The sequence below is a fragment of the Myotis lucifugus genome, unplaced genomic scaffold (genome assembly GCF_000147115.1).
Source record: "Myotis lucifugus unplaced genomic scaffold, Myoluc2.0 scaffold_650, whole genome shotgun sequence".
In the NCBI taxonomy this organism is placed as follows: Eukaryota; Metazoa; Chordata; class Mammalia; order Chiroptera; family Vespertilionidae; genus Myotis; species Myotis lucifugus.
The window spans coordinates 127,857-136,795 of record NW_005871698.1 but is presented as its reverse complement, the minus strand read 5'-3'; the positions used below and the strand labels follow the sequence as shown (position 1 = coordinate 136,795).

General features: G+C 42.4%; 1 long non-coding RNA gene across 1 annotated transcript in view; it reads left to right on the top strand.

The window, feature by feature from the left end:
- The window catches only part of LOC111823741, a 26,012-nt gene extending 17,326 nt beyond the window's left edge, over nt 1-8,686 (top strand). The window contains exons 2-3 of the long non-coding RNA XR_002826814.1: nt 6,704-6,849; nt 8,634-8,686. This is a non-coding gene — a long non-coding RNA (uncharacterized LOC111823741). The remainder of the gene's footprint in view (nt 1-6,703; nt 6,850-8,633) is intronic.
- The last annotated feature ends 253 nt before the right edge of the window (nt 8,687-8,939 follow it).

Here is an 8,939-nt window from a genome sequence, read left to right as displayed (position 1 = left end):
CCCTTTTTGTTTTTTTATTAGATAGACTAGAGCCTGCACACAAAATTCATGCACAGGTACGGTCCCTAGGCCTGGCCTGTGATCAGGGCCATCTTTCCCAGCTGCCTGCAGCTTCTCCGCCCCCTGCCACCATCCAACCCCGGTTCCCGATTCGCCACTGGGTGATCGGTGCTTGACGGCCGGGGGAAGGCACCAAGAGGTCAGTTGTTCCTGCTCGCTCACTGGCCCAGGCCCCGCAGCAGGTGGCCAGCAGGCAATCGGAGCCTGCCAGCCTGGGAAAGGGACCAAGAGGTGGTCAGTGCACCTCATAGTGACCGGTGCAATGGTCATTCTGCTATTAGGGTCAATTTGCATATTACCTTTTTATTATATAGGATAGAGGACTGGTGCACAGGTGGAGGCTGGCTGGCCTTCCTTGAAGGGGGTCCAGGATTGGAGTGGGGGGAAACTGCTGGGGGTCAGGACCGCCAGGGCAGGGGCTGCGGGGTTTGCAGCCTGGCCCCACCCCTGGTCAGGGTGGGGGTCCCCACTGGGATGGGGCGGCCTGGGCGAGGGGCCTGGGGCAGTTTGCAAGCTGGCCACACCCCAATCGGGGTCGGGGTCCCCGCTGGGGGGAGGGGCAGCTTGGGCGAGGGGCCGCCGGGGGTTTGCAGGCTGGCCACGCCCCCTGATTGGGGTGGGAGTAGCAGGGTGTCCTGGGTGAGGGGCCAGGCCAGCCACCCCCCAGGCTTTGTCAGGAAGGACCTCTGGAAGATGTCCAGTCTAATTAGCATATTACCCTTTTATTAGTATAGATAGATTGTGGCCCAGAGCCTCAACTGCCTTTTATAGGGTGACAGGCTGGAAGACTTAAACAATGAGACTGCTTGGATGACTCTGGCATTCCGTGGGTGTTGAGAAGCCACCGCTGGTTATCAGTGTTGCCATGACAATGGTGGGGACCATGAATTACATGCTGGGGGTGAAAGGTCGTGTCAGACTGATAAATGTATGTAGTAAAACCTCTTCTGTGCCTGGACTATGTACTTGACAGGCATTGGATGGTTGGTTTGAAAGTAGTTTCTCTTTTCACCCCACATGACCTCCTGTTAAGTTTACTCTCTTTTTAGTCTAATGTGCTGGAATGTTGCTTAGCAAACAATTATACCTGGTACTACTCCTTAAAGGAGCACGTCTATTAACTATGTGAAGTGCCATCAGAGATAGTACCATGTCCCAGTTTGCATAGTCTTTAAACAAAACAACCACAACTTTCGTGCCTCCTTCCAGTGCTGTGTTATGCTAACATGAGCACGGTTTGCAAATTAGACTCTAAAGAGTCAGAATGATTAAACTCAGAATAATTAAAGACTCAGAATAATTAAGCGCCAGAAAGCTGCGCTAAGAGAAGGAATGGGCAGGCTCCAAGTGCTACATGTCTACAGGAGGCTTTCTCTGTCCGGCCACTTGCCACTCTGAGTGTGGGCCTTGGGCCCCCATCAGCAGCTGAGAGTGTATTAGAAATTCAGAGTCTCAGGCCCCACCCAGACATATTGGATCAGCTCCTGCATTTTAATAAGACCCCCCGGTGATTTTTCTGCACATGAAAGTTTGGGAAACACTCAGTCTTGTAGCCCGAGACTGACAAGAAATAGAGCTTTCAGAAAAAGAGAGACTCTGGGGGAGTTCTGGAGGAAAAGAGTTTTAAAAGCCACAAGATTTCTAAAAAATGCTCTGGGCTGTCCCAAAGTACCAAGTTGCTATTTGTGGATGATATTTTGTGCAAAGTTGTTATTTCCTTTCCCCATCCATTGAAAATATGAAAGTAGCAGGGGGAAAAAAGGGTGGGAGAAGTTTAAAAATAACATGGAAGTCCGAGAGTTTTCATAGGACCATTTTCTTGTGTGATATTCAGCTCGACTGTGACCCCCATTGTGCCTTAATCTCTCCAACTTTGAACTAGTTTCCTGCATATCCCAGGCCTGCATGAGACTTCATAGTCAGTGCTTTTAAGGACTTTGAGGTGCTCAGATGAAAGACGCGGCCCAGGCAGAGGTGTTATTGGCGCCATGCAGTAAGGGCCAAGTGGGCTCCTGATTCAGCAGCCTTCCTGACTCGGGGCACAGTGTGCCCACTTTCATCTAAGTCCCCGGCTTCTCTGGAGGAAAGGACAGGGAGGAACTGTGGGTGGGATGAGGGAGATAAAGCAGCTTGTGTGTGGATGAGTCACAGAGAGCCTCATTTGTGGTTGCAGGTCCATTCATTACTCACTGGCTGGCACTCCCACTGATGGCTGAGGGAGCCCAAGTTTCTCCCTGCACTTTGGTGATGTGCCGGGGACTGGGATCCTTGTACCTGTCTGCTGTGATAGGGATAATTACAGAATGACAGTATTAAACAGCAGGTTGGTCGTCACACACATGCCAACACATAGTGATGAATGAAGGTGAGTAAATGGTTCCGACTCTCACATATCTGTAAATGAGTGCCTCTCACAGAATCTCCTTGAAGAAGAGATTGCAAATGGGTAGCTCCCGCAGCAAAACATATCTCAAGTGTGCCTGGCTTTACTAGTAAGTAATTCAATATGCATGAACTTGAGTTTCCGGAACAGGTTAGTTAGGGGGAAGAGGTGTGACTCCTCACATCACACAAGAACTTTTTGCTTTACAAAGGGACTCATCTACGGGCTCTATTTTTTTTTTTTTTTTTACTGTGAAGAATACAATAACATAAAACCATCTTAACCATTTTAAGTGTGCAGTTCAGTGGCATTAAGTACATTCACATTGGTGTGCAACTATCACCACCATCCATCTCCAGAACTTTTTCATCTTTTCAAACTGAAGCTCTGTTTCCATTAAACACTAACTCCCCAATCCTTCCTCCTCCAGCCCCATTGCAAGCACCATTTCTACTTTGTGTCTGTATGAATTTGACTTTCTAAGTACCACATATGAGTGGAATCATACAGTATTTGTCTTTTTGTGGCTGGCTTATTTCACTTAACATAATGTCCTCACGTTTCATCCATGTTGTAATATGTGTCAACATTTCCTTCCTTTTTAAGGTGAAATAATATTATACTCAAATTTTTTGAGCACCTATCTACTATGTGCTAGCACTGTGCAGGTAATACAAAGACAAACAAGGTAAACCTGTGTCTGCCTCCCAGCACTTACACTCACTTGACAGTCCAGGCAAGTACAAAGGCAGTCACAATTACTGTGCAAGTGCTAAGATGATACAGAGCATTCTTGGAGCGTATATATCAGGAGCATGTTCCAAGATCTTCAGAGCTTCAGAAAGACTTTCTGAAAATCTCCCTAAAAATGATGTCTAACCTAAGACTTGAAGAAGGAGCAGAAGATGGCCAGGTGACAGAAAGGGTAGAGAGACTTCCAGGTACATGGAATAGTAGATGTAACTACCCAGAGGTTAGAGATATCAGAGATTTCTGAATAAATGAAAAGCAGTTAGGTATGACTGGACCATAGGAATTAATGATACCATTGCAATTAACCTAGCTATTAATAACAGAAAAGGAGTAAAGGGAGAAGCCAGTCATTATAGGCATGTCATTTGGACAGCTTCACCAGAAAGCTACAACTTTATACTCCCTAGTGATCCAACAAAGGGAAGATTGACACATGCCCAGTAAAGTTGGGGGGACTAGTGAAGGTCCTTGCTGTCCATCACACCTGGGGGCAGATGGTTGGCCAGAATGGGTGTGACCACCATGAAGATGTGGGATACTTAATTTCCTGAAAAAGAACTTCTCTCCGTTGATTCCTTTCACCTTGGCTCATGGCTCACACTTGGCTTCCTGGCATTCTCCCATGTGGCCCATAGCTATGTGGACCCCCACACATAATGGACTAATAGATTGTAACTAGCCCGATGCTGAACTGGACCCAGCTGCAACATGGAACAGGAACTCTGGATTCTGACTCTGCTTCCAGCTTTACTGAAACCCCAGCTACACTCCTTCTATGACTGGACTAAGGGAAATGCGACTTTAGAAACACAGGGATGTAATTCCATGGAAATAAAGCTTTTGACCATATCTCACCCTCCCATGGGGGCCTCAAGAAATGCTTATTCTAGCAGTACCCCTAAGAACTCCACTTCTACTGATAATACTATGAAGGGACGAGGGCCTCTGAAGGAGGGTGGTTCCCCTTATTATTAGAGAAATGGGAAGTTACAGAGAGAGCTTCCCATTCAGATGGACATCTTGGAAAGATCACAGTCTGGAGAACAATTGGCTAAATAGTAAAAAGGTAGAATCAGCAGGACTTGGTGAACCATTAGATCTAGGGTTGTAGAAGAGCATGGAATCTCCTAAATTTCTGACTTGGGTTCCATAAAACAATAAAAGAACGGGAGGTTTGGGTGGGAAGATATAAGTTCCATTTGGACATGCTGATTTTGAGAGACATTTAAGTGCAATTATTCAGTAAGCAGTTGATAATCCCCTCACAGATGGCATGCAGGATCTATAGATGCTGCAGAAATCATGGGAATGGGTGAGACCAGAGAGGTGAGTCTCAGGGTAAAGACATACGAGAGCTGAGGAGTAAACCCAGGGAATTCTAACATTTACAGCTCAGGCAGAGAAGGACTCTGAAGAAGAGGCTGTAAGGGAAGCCAGGGTGTGAGCAGAACCAGACGCAGGAATCATGTACTACAAAGACAGAGTCTCAAGGAGGGCGAGGTCAAGTGTGTCAAATGTTTTAGGGAGGTTAGGTAAAACAATGATTAACAATTATCCTAGAGCTTGGCAAGAATGGTTTCAGAGGAGAGATGGAGGTGGAGCAGACCGCAGTAGTTGGAACGGTGGGAGGTGAGAAGAGGCTGTGAGTCAATGAAGGAGGAGGCCAGTGTGTCCTTGGTGGTAGAGCAAAGTCTACGTCAACCAGGGGAGATTAGTGGAAGCCGCAGTCATGAAAGCAGATTAAGTCCATGGCTGCAGGAGGACAGGCTAGTAGTCAAGAAGGTGAGAGCCAATGTGGGAACAGAGATGTTGAAATGATTAAAGACGAGTGATTCTGGCTGATAAAGGATGCAGAGCCACCGACCGCATTTATTACTGTTGCTATTTTTAACTTCAAGCTTTGAGTGTATTCCCCCAGACAGGGAGCAAGAGTTGGATAAATGTTATTTAAACATTCATTGGACATTTTTGAGCACTTATTATGGGCCATGTGCTGGCATTACAAATATGTTCCTGCACTCTAGTATCCCATGTCTTTGGAAATACCTGCATTTTAAAAAGGCAAAGTAAAACTCTATTTTCCAAAGCATCAAAAACAACAAAGGATGTACGTTTTAATAAAGTTTTACTTGATTTTGTTATATTGGTGCATAGTTGCATGGAGTTTTGCCTTTACAGTTCACATTCCCAGTGCCTAAGGGGGGTCAGACAACACTGAAGGCAAATAGTCAAAATTTGAACCTAGAGTCCTGTATAAGTCAGGTCCCAGCTGAGGAACTTAGGGTCAGGGTGGATGGAGAAACAGACCACGAGGGAGGGACCAGAGGACCCAGGCTGGTGGCATTGTGGGACAAGCTCATGACCAAATGTAAGTGGTCTTATCCCATGTGGGTATAGATTAAGAATAGGAAATTGCTTTTGATGTATTTGCTATGTAACTTTTTTTTTGGGGGGGGGGAGTGATTATACATAAAAACACTAAAGGAAAATACAACAAAAATGTTAACAGTGATTATCTCTTGGTGGAGGGATTATGGATGATTTGATTTTCTTCTTCATAACTTTTTATATTTTAAATGAATAGTATTAATTTTATGATCTGAAAACAGTGATATTTTTAAAACAAAAAGAAAATATCAAAAAGAATCAAGATGATAACATTGTTTCATTCAAAAATGGTGGAAAATAGAGTATTGGTAGGAGAAATACTCAGAAATAACACTGGAAACTCAGGGGTCACATGCCATGCTTAACTGTGTCCTGACCTCGTGCTGGTCCTAGGCATTTTCTTTAATCGATTTATCACAGAATTGAGGACTAGCAGCTCTGACCATGTGATTGTGTGCCAACCCCTGCTCATGTTTCCTCTAGAAGAGGGAAGTGACCTGCTGAGGCTCATACAGTTATTCTGTTATGTGATCATGCAATTTTGTCTTGAAATTCTTAGGTACAAAGTGGGGTATGAGGGTAAATAAATATTGAGAGTTATAATTCTTAATTGTAGCATTTTTATTCATGAAAAAAGGTTGTCTCTCCGAAGGACTTGTATGCATGCATATAAGCATAACCAATGGACATAAGACACTGCGGGGTAGGGGAGGCCGGGGGATTGTTAAGGGCGGGGAAAAAAGGAGACATATGTAATACTCTTTATAATACTTTAAGCAATAAAAAAAAAGAAAAAAAAAGGTTGTTTCTGATGAGAGTGTGACATATTCTAAAACAAAGGTCACCACTAACTGAAATAGAGTTTTTGAGTTTAATTCATTGATAGGAGGGAGGTTATTCTTTTAAAAAGACATGCATGACTATTCTTAAATTCAATTTTCATGAATATCTGTCAATAGGTAGGGAGAGATGGAAATAGAATTTTGAGTATATACCCTTGTTTTAAATACAATTTCTCTTTATTAGCCTCATGGGAAGGGGACCAGCTTTTCTTTGTACCAAATCTCTTTTTTAAAAAAGTGAAGTGTGGGTCCTACAAGTTGTTGCTTGTATTGGCAGGTGAATGAAAATGCTGCCACTGGTGGAGAAGAGAAGCTTGCTGCTTTCCACACCTATTCCTGAATAGCAAGAAAGAAGCCCTACCCAGAAGCTGGAGGGAATCCAGAAGATGTGGACAAACCCACAGCTTCTCCCTTGAGAGAGAGGTGTGTCCACTCATTTCTCAGGTCTACTGAAGCCTTGAGAAATTAATTGAGGGATTGCTTGCCTTGGAGGCCTTTCACCTAAGCAGGCTCAGCCCTGATCTGCAGCGTTCAGACTGTCAAATAGGCACACCTGGGCACCGCGGTATGTGACATTCCAAAAACACAGCTGCTGACCTAGGACTCTGTACCAGGGGTGGGCAAACTTTTTGACTCGAGGGCCACAATGGGTTCTTAAACTGGACCGGAGGGCTGGAACAAAAGCATGGATGGAGTGTTTGTGTGAACTAATGTAAATTCAAAGTAAACATCATTACATAAAAGGGTACGGTCTTTTTTTTTTTTTGTTTTGTTTTATTCATTTCAAATGGGCTGGATCCTGCGTAGTTTGCCCACGGCTGCCGTAGACCCTCTCAGCCCTTTAGGGCCCAAGCAACCCAATAGGGGACAGCTCTGGGCGGGCCTTTCTTTCCTTGTCAGGTCCTCAAAATACATTACACTGAATGGTCACAGCTGAATTTGAGAAATTACTGGCATAACTCTCAGTTTAATTCTATAGATGGAAAACAAATTATCCTTCTATGAAACAAAAATCTGAGTTCAAACCTATTTAGAATTTTTTAGTGCCCCTGGGGTCAACCTAAAAATGCCACTGCTTTTTCTTCCAATGCAGATGTCCATCAGGGTGTTGTAATGGGGTTTTCTTCCAATGGACCCAGTTTGACAAATCTGGTAACAGAGAGGAAAATATTGATAAAGTATTGGTAGGAAATCTTGGTAAAATATTCTAGATATTTGGTGCACCTGTAGCCTCATTTGCCTAAGTGAAATAAAGCAAAGCTCTAGTTAGTATGGATTTTGGGGGGTACATTTTTGGCATTAGGATAGATGATTATTTAGCTCCTATATTTAGATCTATGAATAAGTTTTTGTGTGTAGTGTGTGGTAAAGGCTATAATTTTTTTCCTTTGGCATCTTTGTTGAAAACCAATTGATTATAAATATCAGGGCTTATTTTTGGACGTTCTATGCTTATGTCAAAATAAGATTGTCTTAAGTACTATAGCTTTATAGTAAATTTTGAAATCAGATAGCATAAGTTTTCCAGCTTTGCTCTTTTAAAAATATTTTGACTTTTCTAGGTTTTTTTGTATTTCTAAATATGATTTTCATAGGGTTTGTTTGGAATCTCTAGATCAAATTGTGAGAATTGCCTTCTTAACAATACTGAGCCTTCTAATTGATGTGCATGGTATGTCTCTCCATTTATTCAGCTTTTCAGGTAAATATCTTATCAACATTTTGTGGGTTTTAGTTCATAGCACTTATACTTCATTTGTTAAATTTGTTCCCAAGTATTTTGTGTTTCTTCTTATGCTATTGTGAATGGAATTGCCTTTTAATTTCACCTTTTATTTTTTGTTGTTAATATATTGAAATACAGTTAATTTTGTATATTGGTTTGTGTCCTGTGGCATTGCTGATCGGCTTTATTCATTCTAGTAAGTTTTTGGAGACTCCTTAGAATTTTCTACATGTTGTCTGCGAATAAAGGCAGTTTTACTTCTTCCTTTCCAATCTGTATACCTTTTATTTATTTTTCTTGCAATATTTCACTAGCTAGAGACTGTAGGACAGTGGTGAGAACACTTCTCAGTCTTACAGGAAAAGTATTAATTCCCTCACTATTGTATTTACTTACTTTTATTTTTTAATTGTAGTGAATTATAAAATTTTATAACACAAAATTTATCCACTTTAACTTTTTAAAAAATTCTCACCTAAAGACATGCTTATCACTGAATACCAAGAACCTACAACCAAGATTACTTTATCCAGCAAAGCTATCATTCAGAATTGAAGGTCAGATAAAGAGCTTCACAGATAAGGAAAAGCTAAAGGAGTTCATCACCACTAAACCAGTATTATACAAAATGCTGAAAGGTATCCTTTAAGAAGAGGAAGAAGAAAAAGGTAAAGATACAAATTGTGAACAACAAACATGCATCTATCAACAAGTGAATCTAAGAATCAAGTGAATAAATAATCTGATGTACAGAATGAACTGGTGATTATAATGAATCAGGGACATA